Source organism: Schistocerca piceifrons, chromosome 1 (assembly GCF_021461385.2).
Source record: "Schistocerca piceifrons isolate TAMUIC-IGC-003096 chromosome 1, iqSchPice1.1, whole genome shotgun sequence".
Classification (NCBI taxonomy): domain Eukaryota; kingdom Metazoa; phylum Arthropoda; class Insecta; order Orthoptera; family Acrididae; genus Schistocerca; species Schistocerca piceifrons.
This window is the reverse complement of record NC_060138.1, coordinates 558,471,262-558,494,669: the sequence shown is the minus strand read 5'-3', so window position 1 is coordinate 558,494,669 and position 23,408 is coordinate 558,471,262.

The window sequence follows — 23,408 nt, the reverse complement described above, 5'->3', positions numbered from 1 at the left end:
TTTTACAATATTTTCCTTTTCACAAAAAACTTTTCTTGCCTTTCGCATTTAGTATTTTCTTCGGAGAACTGTTAAAACCTTGTCGAGGAATGTCGTATTCCGTAACCATTTTAAATGTAGTGGTAATGTACCTAGAGACGACGTTCTGATGAAAGAGTGTAGAAAAATCGACGCACGTTCGTAGGACCAGTCGACTTCGAAATACTGTTCTAAATTCTTAGAAAAATAAGGGCAACCTATAGGGAGAGATGGGCGATACATACTGCGTACAAGAATCAAGAGGGAACAATAAGATCGGAAGACGAAGGACGAATGGCTCACATTAAAAGGCGTGTAAGATAAGGATGTAGTCTTCGGCCCTTACTATTCAATACGTACATCGAAGAAGCAATTGTGGAAATAAAGCAATTATTTAAATTTAAAATTAAAACTCAAGTCAACGAGTATCGATCATACGAGTCGGTGATGACTTTGTTATGCTCAGAGAAAGTGAAGAAGAATTACTGTATGCTTTCAATGGAAGGAATAGTCTATTGAGTACAGATTAGGCACTAACAGAAAACCGAAGAAAGACGGCAGCAATGAGAAGCAGCAGAAACGAATACAGCGAGAAACTTAACATTAGAATTGGGGATCACCCAGCAGATAATGTTAGGAAGTTATGGAGTCCAGGCAGCAAAATACCCCACAACGGACTGACAAAGGAGGAAGCTAAAAGTAGACTAGTTACGGCAAAAAGAGAAGACTACTAGCATCAAACGTGGGACTTAATTTGAGGAAGAAATACCTGAAAATATAAGTTTACAGCACAGCATTGTATCGTAATGGAGGGTGGACTGTGGGGAAACTGGAACTGAACAGAATCATTGCATTTGAGATGGGGTGCTTGTGAAGACATCGTTATTTGCGATAGATATATATTTATCTTGTTTTTTTCTCCTTTTTCCGTCTTTTCATATATCTTTGATGTCCTGTAATATAGATGTAAAAGTTGATTTCTAGACGTAATATGTGACTGGAAATTATTTCTTTTTTCTAGGTAGATAAATTGTGATTGTGGAAAGCTTCAATTTTTTTGTTTATCATTTACTGTAAAAAGTTTGGTAGAAAATAGCTGTGTAAAGATATGTTTAATTTACTTTGATGTTGTATAAACTGTGGGCGAGAATATTGAGAGAGAGCAATATCGATAGTCGATCCAACAAAGCGGGTGTGTATTGTTGGGTAGCTAGAGAGGTGGACACATGTTTTACTGTGGGAGTTGTGACTTTTACGAGCTGGTGAAGATTGAGTTTAGTGGCAAGCGATGTACGTTTTTAATGACTGTTTTATACCAGGACGTGATATGATAATAGTGAGTGTAGTAACTGGGCGAAGTAAATACTGATTCTGTGCCGTGAGACGAAGTAACTATGACAATGCAACAGAGAATGGAAGGTATTGTAACTCTGTGTCTGTGATTTGAACTGCGCTTGTATTCTGACTGTGTTTTCGTACACTCAAGTACTGCGAACTTACGTATTTATTCGCGTTTCGATGAACTGCCGGACGGCTATAATCAGTAACAGTCGTTCTGAACTTACGCGAACTGTCTATTGTGTGTGAGTATATTCCCACCCAGGACGGTTTTTCGCGATCGCGGCGCTCATAATACATCTACATCTACATCTACATCTATACTCCGCGAGCCACCTTACGGTGTGTGGCGGAGGGTACTTATTGTACCACTATCTGATCCCCCCTTCCCTGATCCATTCACGAATTGTGCGTGGGAAGAACGACTGCTTGTAAGTCTCCGTATTTGCTCTAATTTCTCGGATCTTTTCGTTGTGACCATTACGCGAGATATATGTGGGCGGTAGTAATATGTTGCCCATCTCTTCCCGGAATGTGCTCTCTCGTAATTTCGATAATAAACCTCTCCGTATTGCGTAACGCCTTTCTTGAAGTGTCCGCCACTGGAGCTTGTTCAGCATCTCCGTAACGCTCTCGCGCTGACTAAATGTCCCCATGACGAATCGCGCTGCTTTTCGCTGGGTCATGTCTATCTCTTCTATTAATCCAACCTGGTAAGGGTCCCATACTGATGAGCAATACTCAAGAATCGGACGAACAAGCGTTTTGTAAGCTACTTCTTTCGTCGATGAGTCACATTTTCTTAGAATTCTTCCTATGAATCTCAACCTGGCGCCTGCTTTTCCCACTATTTGTTTTATGTGATCATTCCACTTCAGATCGCTCCGGATAGTAACTCCTAAGTATTTTACGGTCGTTACCGCTTCCAATGATTTACCACCTATGGCATAATCGTACTGGAATGGATTACTGCCCCTATGTATGCGCATTATATTACATTTATCTACGTTTAGGGAAAGCTGCCAGCTGTCGCACCATGCATTAATCCTCTGCAGGTCCTCCTGGAGTACGTACGAGTCTTCTGATGTTGCTACTTTCTTGTAGACAACCGTGTCATCTGCAAATAGCCTCACGGAGCTACCGATGTTGTCAACTAAGTCATTTATGTATATTGTAAACAATAAAGGTCCTATCACGCTTCCCTACGGTACTCCCGAAATTACCTCCACATCTGCAGATTTTGAACCGTTAAGAATGACATGTTGTGTTCTTTCTTCTAGGAAATCCTGAATCCAATCACAAACCTGGTCCGATATTCCGTAAGCTCGTATTTTTTTCACTAAATGTAAGTGCGGAACCATATCAAATGCCTTCCTGAAGTCCAGGAATACGGCATCAATCTGCTCGCCAGTGTCTACGGCACTGTGAATTTCTTGGGCAAATAGGGCGAGCTGAGTTTCACATGATCTCTGTTTGCGGAATCCATGTTGGTTATGATGAAGGAGATTTGTATTATCTAAGAACGTCATAATACGAGAACACAAAACATGTTCCATTATTCTACAACAGATTGACGTAAGCGAAATAGGCCTATTATTATTCGCATCTGATTTATGACCCTTCTTGAAAATGGGAACGACCTGCGCTTTCTTCCAGTCGCTAGGTACTTTACGTTCTTCCAGCGATCTACGATAAATTGCTGATAGAAAGGGGGCAAGTTCTTTAGCATAATCACTGTAGAATCTTAAGGGTATCTCGTCTGGTCCGGATGCTTTTCCGCTACTAAGTGATAGCAGTTGTTTTTCAATTCCGATATCGTTTATTTCAATATTTTCCATTTTGGCGTCCGTGCGACGGCTGAAGTCAGGGACCGTGTTACGATTTTCCGCAGTGAAACACTTTCGGAACACTGAATTCAGTATTTCTGCCTTTCTTCGGTCGTCCTCTGTTTCGGTGCCATCGTGGTCAACGAGTGACTATCTACAGAATTCGTGGTCGGCAAGTTTTATAAACTGTGTGTGGCATAAGTAAACTTAAATTGTGTGCGCCGGAAACATTAAAACTGTGCACATACGGACATCTGTAACAACAATTACATCGACCAGCCTGTGGCCTGCAAAACGCCACTGTAATCAGACTTGCAGCTTAATGAACACCACCGCCCTACTGACTGACTGGTAAGGTAGGGAATGAGGTGTTTTCTGCGGAATCGGCAAGGGAAAGGTGGTTTGGAAAATACTGACAATTAGATCAAGATTCCAGATTCCACGATTCCAGAGGGAACTGTAGAGGGTAAAAACTGTAAAGAGCAACAGAGATTGGAATTCTTCCAGCAAATAACTGATGATGCAGGCTGCACTTGATATCCTGAGATGAAAAGGTTGGCACGGGATAGGAATTTAATCTGTGGCAGGCCGCAACAAGCCAGTGAGGAGACTGATGACTGAAAAAAAAAGGAAAAGAAAATAGAAAATCATAATTCCAGATATTCACAGTGAATGTAGACCCGGGACCAAAGACAAGTACCGAAGAGTCGATAACCGTGGCAACGCTGAAAATAAAATTTCGAGAAGAGAAAAAGATTCCGAAGAGCTAAGATCATGCAGTAGATTGCAGAATAAGTAAACCATGCTCGGACTGTGCCTCAGTGGAGCTTTTGTTGTCGGTGTGGTAACGGGCGAGGCCCATTTGCTGTGTAGGTTTCGGGGGGTGGGGGGGAGCGATAGCCGGCCGGTGGATTCGGGTCCCATGAATGTGAGAGCAGAGTAGAGCCGCGCCAAACTGCGCCTCATTTTGGCGCATTAGGCGCCGCCGGCCCGCTGCTGATAAAGTGGGATAAGCGTGGGCCAGATCTCACTTTTTTCATCAGCCGCAATGCAATTTCTCCGCACGCGGAAAATTCTGCGGCTAATGCGAACGCTTTGGAAGGCAAATTTGTTTCTTGCTTACATACAAAGAAGCCAAAATAATTCCGTTGGCTATCTCTAAGCGCTGCTGTCGTTTCACAGAGCCTGCAAAGCAATATGGATGATCAAAAGAAAATGAAGGCTGTTCCCACAGACTAGTTCGGCATTATACAAAGTCAAACGTCTGGGAAACCTTATAATTTTCCTTTATTTATGAGTCATCACGTTATGTAAACTTACCAAATATCGGACCGTTTGAACATCCACGTGAACCCACAGCTCATCATTTAGCTGTAAAACGACACATGTCACCATTAATTAGCTTTTTCGGTACATCCTATATCAACGCCAGCGTGGGACACGGTATCTCCCGTCAGAGGACGCGTACAGATCGATGCCTGCGAGCAGACAGCTCTTATCGTTCTGCGCAAACCTTTGGTAACATGGATGTACTTGCACGTATGATTGCTCTAAAGACCAACTACTAACTCAACTTGAACAACACAAATAATTTGAAAGTTCTCATAATGAGAAATGAGAAGGAGTGATCTGTATGAACTTTAAAGAGATCGCCTTCAAAAACCGGTCAAAAGACGTTTTAAACGCAATCTTAGCTATGAAAAATTTCTCTGGAGTACATGTCAGTGAAGTTTGTGGTGATATTGTTATCTACCAGCGGCGGCCGTTGGAAGGCAGTTGTTTTGGTGATAATTCATTTAATAATTTTTTCATAATGCGGGGCCACAGTCATAATATATTTCTTTAAAGTCAGTACCGCCATTAGACTGTTGTTTATTTACAGTGTTACATTGACACCTACACAATCAGATTCAATATTCCCGGCAGAGCCTACTGCTTTGTTTCATCACTGAAATATAGACTCTTAGACAATACACCTAATAGTGTATTTTAATATGACAGAATCCCATCTTAGGCAATGTATAACGCGTGAAACACTTCATAGTAGCACTTTGAAGCCGAAATCATGATTGTGTAAGTGTAAATGTAAACTGTAAATAAACAAACCTAATGGCGGTACTGACTTTAAAGAATTCATTTAGTTGACGAATGTGGAAAAAGAGCTGTAACCGTAAGGCCTGGGTTTTTAAAACCTAAGGAACTTGAAAAATTCTCATTAAAATGACCCGAAAATTTCCATATTGCGTAAAAGCGATATAAGACATATGTAAAGTGATTTATAAAATAGAGTATGTTATCAAAAACTGGAATAATAAAAGAGGATGATCAATTTCAAATCGACATTTTATTCAAGAAATCTCACTCTTTGAGACTGTAGAAATTTGTTAGAGCTACTGCAGCAAGTACTCGTTTTCGCAAGTGAAGGGGCATTTTTCATCGGACGGCATTAGTCTGCAGTTAGAACATTTTCTTCATCTGCTGAAACAACTGGGACGCACTTTCATACTTTCCATTAATTTCAAAAACGAATCAAAAAATAGGCACACGACCATCGATATTTCAAAAGTGATTCTTACTTTGGGTGTAGTATCGATATATTTGTTTTACTACCCATATCTGGTACGAGGTGACAACCGTGTGGTAAGTGATGCGACAATGACAGTAAGCCGATGAACCATCAGTTTATTTTCAACGATTCTGTTGTCTATGTCCCAGAGGTAAAAGTACTATTGCTCTTGCCAACATTAAAAGAAAAAATAGTTGTGTAATATTTAGAAGTTAAAACAAGCATGCAAAAAGTGAAGTAAATTGTTAATAATGTGTAGTTTCACGTCGTGCGTTATAATACAGGTTGTCCGTGAGCGAGAATACGTTGTGGTGTCCACATAAATCGATTTGAAAATCGGTGGAAAATGTTATCCATATAATAACAGTTAATGGCGAGATTAGCGCTTGCAACTGGACCAACATAAAGTAACGTAAGTGGCACGAGACGTAAAATCTGGGGGACAAAAACAGGTTATACAACAATTACACTGTTAGCAACTATTAGGAGAAACTGTGTCAGCTGTTAGGTAAACGTAGTTAGCAGATTACATTGTCCTCATAATTTATACACTATGTACCGGGAGAATGTTTTGCCCTTACTGAGATGAAAATCTCAGTGCTCGCCCCACCTTACGACGCTGAAGCGGGAAGGTTCAAATCCGCGGCCTCCTCACTTGTCGTAGGGAATATGTGTTCAAAAATAGGTCATATCCTCTCCAAACATAATTTTTCCGCCAGCACCAAAGTAGTCTGCTATTATGAGTGATTTGTTCAATGGGCCCGGCGGAGTGACCGCGCTGTTTGAGGCGCCATGTCGCGGATTACGCTGCTCTTCTCGTCGAAGGTTCGAGTCCTCCCTCGGGCATGGGTTTGCGTGTTGTTCTTAGCATAAGATAGTTTAAATAGTGTGTAGGTCTAGGTACCGATGACGTCAGCAGTTTGGTCTCTTAGGAATTCATACACATTTGAACGTTTGATTCTAAGGAAGACAGGCATATGTAATGATTCCTGTCAGTATGTATTTGTTTCATATCGAACGTAGTTAACGTACAGTTCACGTTGCGCGGTGCACAGACGCTATACTCGGATACTTGATACATCAGCAGCATACAGACAAGCACGCTAGGAACTAAGAGAGCCTCCAGATTTTAACATCTGTTTCATCTCTCTGGGATTCAGTTTTCAGGGAAGCTATTGAAATTCGTTTAAGGAATGATTTAATTGATGTCGACGGTGTCTTAATCACTCACAGAATGTGGAATTCGACACTGACAATGGATAGCTCTCACAGACAACGGCACTATCCCCGTGTCGACCAGAATATGTGGAACAACATCATTCACAGGCTTGTTACGGCAGCTTACATCGCTGTCGCCGAAGTAGTGTTCCATTCACTGTGATTTTCCGCTTATTCTTAGGCAATTCACTAGCCCTATGGGTGAAGGCAGGGCTCCTCTGGATATGCTTAGTTAACAATCGCTTCGCCGAGCAGGTTAGCAGCGTGGTCTTGGGCGTCCTGTCACGGTTCGCGCGGCTACCCCCGTCGCAGGTTCGAGTCCTCCCTCGGGCGTGGGTTTGTGTGCTGTCAAATGGCTCTGAGCACTATGGGACTTAACATCTATGGTCATCAGTCCCCTAGAACTTAGAACTACGTAAACCTAACCAACCTAAGGACAGCACACACATCCATTCATCACGAGGCAGAGAAAATCCCTGACCCCGCCGAGAATCGAACCCGGGAACCCGGGCGCGGGAACCGAGAACGCAACCGCTCTACCACGAGCTGCGGACTGTGTGTGCTGTCCTTAGTGTAAGTTCGTTTAAGTTAGATTAAGCTTAGGGACCGATGACCTCAGCAGTTTGGTCCCTTTAGACCTTACCACAAATTTCCAATATTTATAACAATCGCTTCGGGGATGGATAGCCGACTTACTAGAAGCAGACACACTTTGGTTACGGCTAAAATCTTGTACTTTAATGAATGATGTAAAACACCAAGAGAATGTGAATATTAACGTCAGGGGATGACCAAATTTATAATGTTATTATCACAGCCCACGCATTTGTAATATTTTTCTTTATAGTAATGTCAATTATAATTGGTGGATTTGATGATGCCGTCTTGTAGCTATGTCAGACTCTATTATTACTATCGAAAAGAAGTAAGTTAGATTGTACTTATAAATACAATATATGTTGTTACCAAAGGCGCAATCTGAGGGATGAACCCATACATGACACAGCCAACGTTAGAATATAGCATGATATATTACATAAAATAAGTCAAGGGGTGTCATTATACGAATTAGAATTGTGCCTGTCAGGGAGACTTGGAAATTCTGGAGATGGATCCCGGAAGGCATAGAAAACGGGTGGTGAGAGCAAATCAATGAAAAACCGAAAAGAAAGAGCAGAAACATAAATGAAGATGAAGATGTGAGAACCAAGGGAGCATTATACGATGCGACACGACAATAGCAACAGAATAACAATAACCATCGAAGCATGCCGTGGTTGTACATGGAGCACAAGAAGGTAGCAGATGGATGACTACAGTGCGAACTAAAATAAAGCCCAAGGGCAGTGGATAGGGGGGAGGGGAGGGCTATGGGGGCTATAGCGCCCCCCTTCCAATGGAGTATCATATTACACTGGATAAAATGACTTCAGAAATCAGCGAATATATTACTTCAACAGATTAAGTCATTCTTTATATCTGTGTAGCAATATAGGTTGTAATGTATTTCGTCGCCCGGAGTGGCCGTGCCGTTCTAGGCGCTACAATCTGGAACCGCGTGACCGCTACGGTCGCAGGTTCGAGTCCTGCTTCGGGCATGGATGTGTGTGATGTCCTTAGGTTAGTTAGGTTTAAGTAGTTCTAAGTTCTAGGCGACTGATGACCACGGATGTTAAGTCCAGTTGTGCTCAGAGCCACTTTTTTGCAATGTATTTCAAACACATTTTAAGAAAAGAATAAGAGCGTCAAATAGCTTACATTCTAAACCGATAAATATCATTTAACCTAAAATGTGCGTCTTATTATTCATTAATATACATTGGATGTACAGGGTTATTACAAATGATTGAAGCGATTTCACAGCTCTACAATAACTTTATTATTTGAGATATTTTCACAATGCTTTGCACACACATACAAAAACTCAAAAATTTTTTTAGGCATTCACAAATGTTCGATATGTGCCCCTTTAGTGATTCGGCAGACATCAACCCGATAATCAAGTTCCTCCCACACTCGGCGCAGCATATCCTCATCAATGAGTTCGAAAGCATCGTTGATGCGAGCTCGCAGTTCTGGCACGTTTCTTGGTAGAGGAGGTTTAGACACTGAATCTTTCACATAACCCCACAGAAAGAAATCACATGGGTTTAAGTCGGGAGAGCGTGGAGGCCATGACATGAATTGCTGATCATGATCTCCAACACGACCGATCCATCGGTTTTCCAATCTCCTGTTTAAGAAATGCCGAACATCATGATGGAAGTGCGGTGGAGCACCATCCTGTTGAATGATGAAGTCGGCGCTGTGGGTCTCCAGTTGTGGCATGCGCCAATTTTCCAGCATGTCCAGATACACGTGTCCTGCAACGTTTGTTTCGCAGAAGAAAAAGGGGCCGTAAACTTTAAACCGTGAGGCATCCAGAAGCTTTAAACTGCGCATACCATCGCCGAATGGAGTTAGCAGTTGGTGGATCTTTGTTGAACTTCGTCCTGAAGTGTCGTTGCACTGTTATGACTGACTGATGTGAGTGCATTTCAATCACGACATACGCTTTCTCGGCTCCTGTCGCCATTTTGTCTCACTGCGCTCTCGACCGCTCTGGCGGCAGAAACCCGAAGTACGGCTTCATCCGAACAAAACTTTATGAGTTTTTCTACGTATCTGTAGTGTGTCGTGACCATATGTCAATCAATGGAGCTACAGTGAATTTATGAAACCGCTTCAATCATTTGTAATAGCCCTGTATATGAATGTACCACTTACAAAAATCAAGGAAGCTAAATGTGTCGGGTACACCTACAAACACTTAAATTGCTGACCCCAGACACTCAGTGACCGTATCCAGCTTTCGTGAATACTGCACGCCTTAGTGGTAGTTCCTTTGAATAAAACCAATTTTTTCCTCAATCCTGGCATTTCTCATTTTACGTGTAGGAAAAACATTCCGGTTACCCACCTGAGCTCCTTATACCATCCTGACATATACAACACCGACAATTCCTTCGCGTACAGCGAAATCCGCTGCTGATAATCATTCCACTCGTTGCAGGTATCGTACAGGATACACATAATGGTATTTTGGCTTTTAATATGTTGTCGGGCCACTTGTCTGTAGCTTGGAATCGTCTCAATATCCTGTAGAACCCAGCACAGTCTTTTGCCTCACTGCACGTTCGTCTATCTGAAAGGACGCATGGTCACACAAAATCTCAAAGAGGACTTGGAATGATGTGTGATGTGCTTCGTCTCTATGGGGTACTTGTTTTGGTACAGCCGCGCTGCCTCTCGACTGTTTCTATCTGCTTGGCCGTACAGAACACCGTCTCGGCTTGTCACCGACTTGAAAACCAGACCATAAGCTACTTACAGTACCCTGTATCAAGTACACAGCCTGAAACACACAAGAAACACACGGCGCGTGGTTTCATTTGTCAGCGCTGTCTTCAGTGACAGCGATGCATTTCCCAACAAATGTTCGCAGGACCTTTTACCCTCCATTTGCAGTCAGGAATCCGTCTCTGCATTTTGTCGATTTTTTAATGATCGCCCTGTACACAGATGATCTGTAAAAGTAGTTATTGGTTAGTAAAGTGAAAATTATAACAAAACCACCAGACTACGTTAATTCGGGAAGCCTTGTATTTCACTTCCGGTTATGAGACGCTGTGCGCCTTGGTGCATTTATTTACGTAAGCTCTATTCAGGGGAAATTTTAACAAACGACAGTTATACTCATTGGACGACTAGGTTGTTGTCACAGGTCCTCGAGTAGTACAGTACTTCGTGTAGGTTTGAAGAAAATGATTGTATTTAGTCCATACTTACAGTTTTGGTCTTTACATCCAAACATTTGCAATGATTTCAGTATCTTCAACAATGTGAGGCAATAAGAGGAGGTTAGGTTTGGGAAATGAAGCCTTTAGTTTTCTTCCTCTTTACTAGTCATCTTTTCCAGACTCTACCGGGAGATAGAGAAAAACTGTAGAAAATGATGTGAAATAGTTCATGAAGTTTTCTAAAATATGAATTCCTTAATATCTTTTTAAATGTCGTCACGTATTCCCCTGACCTCTTCAATTCCATTCTAGAGTGTAAAACACAATTTGTAGATCGAATTCGGTATTCATAAACAATTGTTTGGTTTTGTTAACCTGGAGATTTAAGATAAGCTTCATGTATGATCTTTTCCTCGAAATTTTGCATGTTGTTCTCTTAATATGTCGCCCATATTTATCTGGCCTGGCGGGGTAGCCGTGCTGTTAGGGGCGCCTTGTCACGGTTCGCACGGCTGCCCCCGTCGGAGGTTCGAGTCCTCCCTCGGGCATGGGTGTATGTCTTGTCTTTATCGTAAGTTAGTTTAATTAGTGTGTAAGTCTAGTTACCGATGACCTCAGCAGTTTGGTCCCACAGAACCTTACCACAAATTTCTCACGTATTGAGTAGGGTCTTAGAGTAACACTGCTATCAGAATGTTATGAGACTCTTTCAACTCATTATGTTTCACTTTTTTTCCTTTCTTTTGAAGATGATTACCCAGTGTATCACTTCACTCATTTAGCATTAACTCTATATTCAAGATGTTGTTTGGTTCAAATGGCTCTGAGCACTATGGGACTTAACTGCTGTGGTCATCAGTCCTCTAGAACTTAGAACTACTTAAAACTAACTAACCTAAGGACATTACACACATCCATCCCCGAGGCTGGATTCGAACATGTGACCGTAGCGGTCGCGCGATTCCAAACTGTAGCGCCTAGAACCGCTCGGCCACTTCAGCCGGCTTCAAGATGTTGTTTCCTATTTTCAGAAGGAACTATGTCAGTTTATCATTAACAACTTTCAACATTTCAAAACTGTCTTCCCTACGGGTTAATCTGGTTTTAGACTTATTCGTTTGTTTTACATCTGTTAAAGTGGATAGTGCTAAATTACGATCAGAGATGGGTACTCAGATACGAATTATTTACTAGGAGTAAGAAGTTTAAGCGTTTTGAAAGTAACGTGCCAATAGATCATAATTTTGTGCGTTATATGTTTCGAATGCATGTTGTAGACATCTGAAGCCTAAGTTCGTGGGTTACAAGTTTTGGATGATTCTTCATGTCTCTTTAATAATTACGAGGTCGGTAGAATTTAGCTGACTCCTTTTCTTCTGTGCTCTTATAACTTTCTGCCATGTCAAACATAAGTTGAAAATAATTATGCCAATATATTTCATATTTTCGAGAGCTCGAGTGATGTAATGCCCTAAGTCTTTAATATAGCTACTTTTTCTCTCTGCGGTTCTGTCATTTGGTGAAGTAACTGTTTCTACAATTCTTTGTAACCAATTAGAAAAGTGTTCTTACGTCCCATTAATAGTTGCATATTTACAGTAGCAGCTCCTATTGGAAAAGAAACACTAGAACAAATAGTTTATCTTGCGCTACTTACAAATAGTTGAAATGGCTCTGAGCACTATGGGACTTAACATCTGAGGTCATCAGTCCCCTAGAAATTAGAAATACTTAAGCCTAACTAACTTAAGGACATCACACACATCCATGCCCGAGGCAGGATTCGAACCTGACTGAAGCGCCTAGAACCACTCGGCCACACCGGGCGCCACTTATAAATGAGCGTAAGGTCAACTGCATTAACAAAATGGAGTAAAAAAATTACTACTACATGAATAACTTGCATGAGAGAATAACAAGTTATTTCCTAGCCGTAATAGGGTTACAAACACGAATCGATTGCTGACGTGAATTACACATTGTATTCAATTGCTAATTTGGGGCTCATACGACGAAACTAATAAAGTAACATGACATTTAGAATACATTTTCCTCTTAAAATGGCCAGCTAATTGTTGGGAAACTACTTACAAGTACAGAAGTCATCATAACAATTTAGTATACTGTACGAAGACCACCTCAGGCTGTGTTATGCTCAGAATAAGATAGTATACAGAGCAGGGATGTCAAGAGAAAACTCATTTCTACCAGCAAACGTTTAAGTCAGTTTACCTTTCTGCTACAGTTATGAGGCGTCTGTGCACAGATTCGCTAACAGACATGCCTATTGTTTATCAGTTAATAAAAATAAAGATGAACCATTTTGGTCTTTATGGTGCCATGTTCAGGCTGCGGCCGGTGGTGCGGAACAGTTGTTTGAAGTCACATAAATGATAACTGCGATCTTAGTTGTTTTATTAGTTGATAATTTATAACAGAATGGTATTAAATCTCCGAACCATGTTATCTAAAATTAACACTATTACCAGCAATATGTAAGCTTGATGAAGTTGTAGTAGCGAGCGAATTTTATGATAAAAGTTTTAGCAATATTAGCGTAATAAATGTTAATATAACTAATCTCACAGTTTTGAATGATCATATTCCCCGCCAGCCAGTCATAGAGTATCAGTTTTAATGCGTCGGTGTTGGCAGTGGCATTTTCTCGTAGCTGCGAACCTAGATATTAGCATGTACACATTTCCTCTTATTCCAGGTTACGCTGATCGGTACAAACGGGACGATTCTGCTGTCTTCTCACAAGGGGAACTTCTCATCGCTCTCCACTCACATTTTGTATGTCCCTGCTATGATTTCGGGTTTGAGGGACTGAAGCACTGAAACTGGTAGCTTTATAATAAATAACACCTTAACGACGGCTGTAGCTGTTCCATTTCATCATCCCTCGGACTTAGTTGTAAGATGACCCTGTGGACAGGCCTCAAAAACTGAACACAGGTCAAGCATGAAAGCAAGAAGACGTTGTACCTGATAAGAAACAGTGGACGATCCAAGCTTAACATGGTCAACATAGACAGAGTTAGAAGAACCATGACATTGTGCTTATGTGGTTACATGAGCAGATCTCGTGACGAGGACTTCCTTGCCAAATTAAATAGAAAGTCATAAACCACTCGGAAGCACAGTGGCTGTCGTCTGTGAATTGTCCGAACACTTCGAGCAGCCTTCCGGGCACCCAGGCCCAGTAGCTCTGACCCATAGTCCTCTGACTCACGACTTATAGCTGCTGAGACACGATCCGTCCGTTTTGTGGATCTTGCAGTATATGTATTTCGATACACGATATTTTAGTGCATCATATTTAAACAGTTTTATATTCTAAGGAGAGAAGAGCAGTAAATTTAAGTAAGGACATCCTCTACAGTTTAGATGATGACGGAACAATGTGGTAATCCTTTTAAAATTTAGCAAATTGTCTAGACTCTAGCCTAAATTTTCACTCCAAGTTTTTTGAAAGTGAACCATGACGAGCATTTAAACGAGTGCCGTTCAATAAGTAATGCAACACATTTCCTTTCTTGGAGAGTTTCTGTTGATAAATGACAAATTGGTTGCTGTACGTCGTGTAATGATCACGCTTCAGTCCATACAGTGTCACAAAGTTCCAGTAAGTGGCGGTGCTACATGGACTATTCCAATTTGCGTCCGTAAATGAGGTGCATTCGCAGAGAGCTGTTACGGAGTTCCTTTTAGAGGAAAGCTAGGTTATCGCAGATATTCATAGGAGCTTTGCAGAAAGGCTACACATACCTTTAATTTTTATTTTGTTTTGAGTCATCACTCTTTTGACTGGTTTGATGCGGCCAACCAAGAATTCCTCTTCTATGCCAACCTCCTAATCTCAGAGTGGCATTTGTAACCTGAATCCTCAATTACCTGCTGGATGTATCCAGTCTCTGTCCCTCTACAGTTTTTGCCCTTTGTAGCTCCCTCTAGAACTATGGAAATCATTCGCTGATGTCTTAACAGACGTTCTATCATCCTGTTCCTTCTCCTAGTCAGTGTTTTCAACCTATACGTTACTCACCAATTCCGTGCAGAACCCCCTCGTTCCTTATCATATCAGTCTATCCAATTTACAACATTCATCTGTATCACCACATTTCAAAAACTTCGAGTCTCTTCTGTTCCGGTTTTTCAACAATCTATGTTTCACTACCATTCAATGCTGTGCCCCAACCGTACATTCTCAGAAATTTCTTCCTCAAATTAAGACCTATGTTAGATACTAGTACTCTTCTCTTGGTCAGGAATGCCCTTTTCAACAGTGCTAGTCTGGTTTTGAAGTCCTCCTTGCTCTGTGTCTCATGGATTATTTTGCAGCCTCCTTAACTTCACTTAGTTCTTAATCATCAATCCTTATTTATCGTTTCTTGCTGTTCTCATTTCTGCTATTTCTCATTACATTCGTCTTTCTTCAGTTTATTGCAATCTATATTCTGTACTCATTAGATTGTTCATTCCATTCAGAAGATCGTGTAATTCTTCTCGACTCTCACTAAGGATAGCAATGACATTAGCGAATCGTATCATTCATACCCTTTCAACATGGATCTTAATCCCACTCGTGAGCCTTTCTTTTATTTCCATCAATGCTTCTTCAGTGTACAGATTGCACAATAGGGGCCCATTTCAATCCGAGCACTTTGGTCTTGGTCGTCCACTCGTATTATTGCATCTTTGCTCTTGTACATATTGCATATTACCTGTCTCTGTCTATTGCTTATCCCTATTTTTCCCAGAATTTCTAACATCTTGCACCATTTTACATTGTCGAACGTTTTTTCCGGTCAATAAATGTAATGAAGTGCCTTGATTTTTCTTTAGTTTTGCTTCCATTATCAGGCGCAACATCAGAATTGCTTCTCTGGTTCCTTTACCTTTTCTAAAGCCAAACTGATCGTCATCTAGTACATCCTCAATTTTCTTTTCCATTCTTCTGTATGTTTTCTTTCCAGCAACTTCGATGCTTGAGATGTTATGCTGTTTGTGCGGTAATTCGAGCACTTGTCAGCACCTGCAGTCTTCTGAATTGTGTGGATAATGTCCAAGTCAGATGGAATGTCGCCATACTCATACATTTTTCACACCAACGTGAATAGTCGTTTTGATGCCACGTCCGCCCATGATTTTAGAAGTTCAGATGGAATGTTATCTATTCCTTCTGCCTTATTTGATCTTAAGTCCTCCAAAGCTCTTTTAAATTCTGGGTCTAATACAGGATCTGCTATTTCTTCTATATCGACTCCTTTAGCCTCTTCTATCACATCAGACAAATCTTTCCCTTCATAGAGGCCTTCAATGTATTCTTTCCACCTACGCACTCTCCCGTATGCATTTAACCGTGGAATACCCATTGCATTCTTAATGTTACCATCCTTGCTTTTAATGTCAGAGAACGTTGTTCTGACTTGCCTATATGCTAACTCAGTCCTTCCGACAGTCATAACTTTTTCGGTTACTTCACATTTTTGAAGCAGCCATTTAGCATTAGTTTCCTTGAACCTCCTATGTAGTTCATTCCTCAGTGACTTGTATTTCTGTATTCCTGTGTTTCCCTAACATCGTTGTGATTGCTCCTTTCATCGATCATCCGAAGTATTTCGTCTGTTAGCCATGGTTTCTTCGCAAATCTTTTATACCAAGGTTTTTCTGTCCAAATTCTGTGGATGCCCGTTTTAGATATGTCCATTCCTCTTCAAGTGTACTACCTTCTGAGCTACTCCTTATTACTGTATCTATAGCCTTAGAGAACTTCAAGCGTATTTCGTCATTCCATAGCACTTCCGGAACCCACACCCTTGCGTATTAATTCTTCTTGATTAGTCTTCTAACCTTCAGCTTACTACATTGTGATCTGAAACTGTATCTGTTCCTGCGTATGTCTTACAATCCAGTTCCTGACCGAGCGAGGTGGCGCAGTGGTTAGCACACTGGACTTGCATTCAGGAGGACGACAGTTCAATCCCGGGTACGGCCATCCTGATTTAGGTTTTCCGTGGTTTCCCTAAATCCATCCAAGCAAATACCGGGGTGGTTCCTTTGAAAGGACATGGCCGGCTTCCTTCCCCGTACTTCCCTAATCCGATGAAACCGATGACCTAGCTGTCTGGTCTCCTCCCCCAAAACAACCCAACACAACCCTGATTTCTGAATCTCTGTCTGACCCCTGTGTAATATAACTGAAATCTTCTCGTATCACCTGGCCCTTTCCAAGTAATTCTCCTTCTCTTGTAATTCTGGAACAGTGTGTTAGCTATTACTAGCAGTGAACAAAAGCACGAAGAGTCGTTGTGTGAGGCGTCTGTTGTCATTCACCGGCTGCGGTACTCAACGAAGTGTGCCTACTGGGTTGCTAGTCATCTATAGGTAGACAACTAAGAATAACGAAGGAGCGTCTGTTGGAAGGTGCTTGCACGTTACGAGGCTGATCGTGCCTCACACATGTTTGTACACCAGAGAGAAGCTCACAAAACTACATGGGACTGTTATTCCTCATCCACTATACAGCTCGGATCTCGCACCTTCCTATTTCAAACTGCTTGGCCCACTGAAGGATGCACTCTGCGGGAAGTAGTACGTCAATGACGGGAGAGCTATTGATGCAGCAAGAGGTTGACTCCGACGTCGGCCAGTAGAGTGGTACCATACGGGATACGTGTCCCCACAGTAGGTGGCGTAAGGCCGTCGCTTGAATGGATATTATGTTGTAAAATAAAGTTTTGTTGCCAAAAGAGTTGGCAATAATATGATGTTTTGGAATCCTGAATAAAACCAATCTGTTAGCAGAAAAAAATGTGTTGTATTACCTACAAAACGCCACTCGTAGTATCTCTCTCTGTCTCTCTCTCTCTCTCTCCCTGTCTGTCTCTCTCTTTCTCCCTACTTCTCTCACTCACTCTTTCTACCTCTATGTCTCTCTCTCTCTCTCTCTCCCTCTCCCTCTCTCTCTCTAAGTATATTTATCGCATACACTTTAGTGTGGTGACTGAGCACCTCACTGTATAAGAGACTGCCTCCGGTTGTGAATAACTGATACTGTGATAGGAGTGCAACAGTACTTGTTGGCGACATATGACACCCCCCTCCCACTTCATCTCTTCCATTCAACCTAGGCCTGCTGCACAACATTCATCTGTAATCACGACATCACTGCTCATGAAACGGATATCTTCATCTATGAAAACTAGTTCACCTGAATTGCTCGATATAAACGACAAAAATACTTGCGAACGTCAGGAGATTCACCATATTTTCCGCTATAACTTGACGAAAACCGCGCCTCGATTTGTTTATTCATTCTGAATATAACTGTCGTGGCATGACTTACTTACATCACCCTGTATAGTATTTGTGAATATTCTCTTGTGAGAGCTATGAATTCTCGATAGTCATTTATGAAAGGAGTTGAATCTTGTATTAAAACAAAGGAAGGGCACTTTGAAAACTGTTCACATCTAACAAATGAGAAGTAGTTTTAAATAATTCCACACTAGGCAGTCCATAATTCTGAGACTCTTTCCATCATTTGTTAAACTTTCACTTTTTTTTCTACGTGAACACAACGGTGCATGAAACTGCCCACCACTTTTGATGTAGGTATGCTGTATCGTGGACTGGACTCTCTTGAAATTTTTGCGGTGGATGGAATATTCCATCATATTTCAGGCCCACATACTGGACAGTAGTATTTCTGTTTCCGGTGTTCTGACTGTGTTAATGCGTCAGGATTGGCCAGGAGGGGAAAGCAGTAAGCACCCGTTGAGGTGAAGAATAAAACATAGTTTAACATGTATGAAGTTTTAATGCCATAAAGAAAGGCAGACCTGGAGAAGCCGCTGAGGCTGAATGGGCAGCGGCCCAAGAGAGCAGGTGAGAGAGGGCGTCTGATCGGTTTGGGAGCTGCCAGCAGAAGAGAGAGAACGGTGTGTCCGCTCCCGGCAGCTGGCCGCGGTTCCACCCCCACTAGACCACCTCCAAGGCTCCCTATTGGTCGGTCAGATCGTAAGACAAGTAGTTCGGTAGCGTTGCCTCGTCAGCAGCACGCGAGTTTAGCTGCTGATGCTTCGACACGTGAGTTTCAGGGTGGTTCTATCCGGTTCTGGGCAATGTGACTGAGACGCTGCAGCTTACCGCCAGGCAGAAGGCACGGACCAACATCAAGTGAAAAAATAAAAATCAAACTTTATACAAATAAATCCATTCTGTATCGGCCCCCTCTGTCAGCTTCAATATTGACCGGGACTGAATTAAATCCGTTTCAAAAAATACTGTGGAGTAAACTTGCATGCTTCAGCAATACGACAGTCGGCCATAGTGGCATAAATAAACCTTTATGCTTCTAAGAGTGTGAAAAATGATCTGCTGTTAGGAAAGGTGAGTACTTGTGACATTTTTTTCCATTTGATTACGTATTAGCGACAATACGTATGTTACTGTATACGAATTATGCATCGGATGCCAGAACCACTCCCACCTTTTACATTTCAAAATTCCAGTGGCTTAACATTGCAATTGCACCGGGCGCACTATGGATTATAGTTGCAAGTAGGCTGTTTAGGTTTTCTTATTGGTAACGCCACGTAGCGCTCTGTATGAAAATCACTGGCTGTGCTGTGTGCAGTCTGTGGCTAGTTTGCATTGTTGTCTGCCATTGTAGTGATGGGCAGCTGGATGTTAACAGCGCATAGCGTTCGGCTGTTGGAGGTGAGCTGCCAGCACTGGTCGATGTGGGGAGAGAGATGGCGGAGTTTTGAAATTTGTAAGACTGGATGTCATGAACTGCTATGTATATTACGATTTTTCAACACTATTAAGGGAAATACATTGTTTGTTCTCTACTAAAAATCTTTCATTTGCTAACTATGCCTATTAGTAAATAGTGCCTTCAGTAGTTTGAATCTTTTATTTAACTGGCAGTAGTGGCGCTCGCTGTATTGCAGTAGTTCGAGTAACGAAGATTTTTGGTGAGGTAAGTGATCTGTGAAAGGTATAGGTTAATGTTAGTCAGGGCTATTCTGTTGTAGGGATTTTTGAAAGTCAGACTGTGTTGCGCTAAAAATATTGTGTGCCAGGATAAGCACAGTCGTGTATAATTTTTGAAAGGGGACGTTTCATATGTCGAACCTTAGCCGAGGATGCCTCACTGGAATCTTATGATTTTTATTGTAGTTTGTGTAATTAGTGTAGATTTTGTTTATTGCTATCGCGTCATTGTAGAGAGAATCTCCTTTGTAGTTGCAGTCTTTCATTGTTGTACAGTAAAACAGGTGTGGCATGCATGTAAATTTGCACCAAGTATTTTGCAGCTTGCAATTAACTAGATATTATTTTCAGCGCTATGTTAATGTGTTCTCTTATTTTCTGTGTTATCGTGTGAAATATTGTGACAATAATGGCGTGTGAAAAACGTAACACTAGGCTCCAAAGTAAACAGAGAAATAATAGCGACGACGAGCGTAGCTTACCAGCACCGCTGTGTAATGAATTAACGGACATTCAAAGTAGTAATTTGGTAACTGTCCATAGGGAAATGGAGCGGGCGTCAAATAACAGGTTGTGAACAGGGAAGCATTATGGATCGATCGGTCGGCAACAGCTCGCCTCAGGAATCGGGAATGACAGAACACAATATTGCAAATACTGTAGACTCAGGTTTTTGGTTCTCACCGTTTTCTCAAATGAATCAAGACACATTTTCCGCTTGTCAAAATGTGAATGTTGCCGGTGCAAATTCACTGCCGAAAAGCACTGAGGAACATGTTTCAGACACCAGTGCATTGTTATTACAATTAATGCAACAAATGGGACAAAAGCATCAAAAGTTAGACACAATGGAACAAAATCAGAGACAAACACAGCAAAAGCTTCAAAAGTTAGATACAATGGAAGAAAATCTTCAAAAGTTAGACACAATAGAACAACACCAGAGACAAACACAGCAACAGTTAGACGCAATGGAACAAAATCTTCACACCACGCTTGAGCAAACACGTGAAGATTTAACTACTGAGTTACAAAAAATCGAATCGAAATGTCAAAAAGCCTGTAACGACGTAAAAACACAAATTTGTGAGCATTTTCAATCTATTTTTTCGCGGCATGAAATTGCATTACAGAATCACGAAGCAGCCATAAAAGAACTGCAAATTACTGTTCATGAAAATCATGAGACCTTGCAAGCTAAAATTAACTCAGTTGCATCTACCGATTCGGTTGCGCAACTTGCAAAAACTCAGGAAAACTTAAAGGACACAGTAGAAAGACACATGGAGGAAATTAGTTCATTATCAGAGAAAGTAGTTGAACTTTCGGATCAGCTAAATAATTTATGTACGAAGTAGATGATAATCTGAATGACAAAACACCAGTAGTCTTTAATGACACAGAAGAGTGCGAACAAATTAGGAAATTCGAACAAAATCAGAATCAAATTAATACTCCACACCAAAGAGAAATCCGGGAAGTACAAGATCAGCTGACACAAGTTATACAAAAATTACATATTTCAGAGGACACTCGCGCTCCAACACGGGAAGAGGGACTTAGAAATACGGAACAACTACAAAATAATAACACAGGACACTTCGGAAATTATGAAAGAAATTGGCAAGGCACACCGAATTTTGAGATGGAACCGCCGAAACGACGTAACAATGACCGACATGCGACTCGCCGACATGATGATTTTGACTATAAGCTGTTCATTACTACACGTAAATTCAAAACATTTAAGAATTCTGGCAACAACTTCCATCCACAAGCATGGCTCCATCAATTCTCTCATTGTTTTCCTCCCAACTGGTCATTAGAGCACAGATTATAATTTATGTGTGGCTACTTAGAGAATGAACCAGCTGTAAGAATGCGATCAGTCATTCACGATTGTCACAGTGAAGGAGAATTTTATCATGCCTTCCTCTCAGCATATTGGTCTCAAGCTACACAAGACCGAGTAAAACATAGCATCATGATGATGAAACACTATGAACAATCTGAATTTTCCAGTCTTGTCAAATAATTTGAAGACATGTTGAATAAGAATCAATATCTTTCAAACCCATAGAGCCCTTCAAAATTCATCCGCATTTGCTTAATGAAATGGCCTGAACATTTTAGAAATATTATTTAGGCAGGACGTTGCAAAGACGACATTGAAGCTTTTTAGGGACACTTACAAGAATTAGAAATTGACACAGACTGTCGCGGGATGCGAAAACAGGAAAACAATCACTAGAGGTCACATCCGTCACAATTCCGTGATGACAGAAATAATAACTGGACATGATAAGGCTATTCTTACAGTGTAAATCGCGACCAAAACAGACACCACCCATATGACAACCACTGGCAGAGTAATAGTTACAGAGGAAGATCACATTTTCGTAATAATGAATGTGACAGAGACAACCATAGAAACAGACAATATGGGAACCAAAATAATTATTATCAAGGGAGACAGAATAACTTCAGATGCAACGGTCCACCACGCAGTTATGATTCCGGGAGAAATTCTCCACCACATGACCGACAAGAAAGAAACTATAGAATCTACTGACATGACGACAGACGATATAATCGTAACGACAGACCTGAATTGCATCAGAACTGGCGAGCTTCAAACAGGGCAGGGCCTTCTCGTCAAGGTGAATTTCTAGAAGTTAGGTCTCGTAACCCCAATTATGACGCGCGCCAATAAAGGAACAGACAATGACTCGCACCGCAGGCAGCCGCCGCGTGCGCTGGCTGGCTCAGAGAAAAATAACATAGACGCTAACCTTGAGAAAAATTTTAGCATTCCTCACCAACGTATACCGCATGATAATTCCGTTCAAGTTGAACCTCTGTGTACTAGGAAGAGTAAATGATTGCACCACATTTCACATGTAAAACCATTTATTGAAAGATAATCTGCTTTATAACTTAGTCTTTGCCATAAAATCTTTCACTTTACATTACTAGTATGCTTTGTCAGACTTAGAATCTGTTAACATGCAACAATGTTTGAAGTTAAATATCCAGTCAAGAACCAATAGAACTTATTTAAACAGAAATTACCACTGCATTGTGATAGTGAACAGAGGACACAGTGTTACTGTATGTGTACATTCTTGCTTGTTAGTTGCACGATTACGTAACGACTATAAGGCTCACATACTTAGAACATTTACCAGTACTGCTAATGAGATTTTAATGGAACATTTTGGTTTACTTGAAAATACATTCTGGATTTAAAGTACTTTCTGTGAGATACCAGATGACACAGTGGTTAGTTTATGTGACAGCTACACGATTTTATCACGATGCTACTAATGAGTGACAATTTACAATGTTGCTTTTGCGGTGTTTCTGTTTTATATCTGCACAGTTTTTCAGTATTATTCAGGAAAGTAAAACATGTTTTAGTAGTAACTTTTGTGGTATAGCAACAATGAGACAGCATTTTTCGTGGCACAACAATACATTACTGTGCAGTACTTTCTTCATCACGCCAATAAGCATAATAACTGCGATATCTATACGCAAAGCATTTCACTTTTGTTTATCATGAGGTAAGTACATTGACTTCTGCAGAACTTAGCTTTCGGAGGACGATAACTACGACACTTCCACAGAGATTCTGTTGCAACAAGACCCACAGTT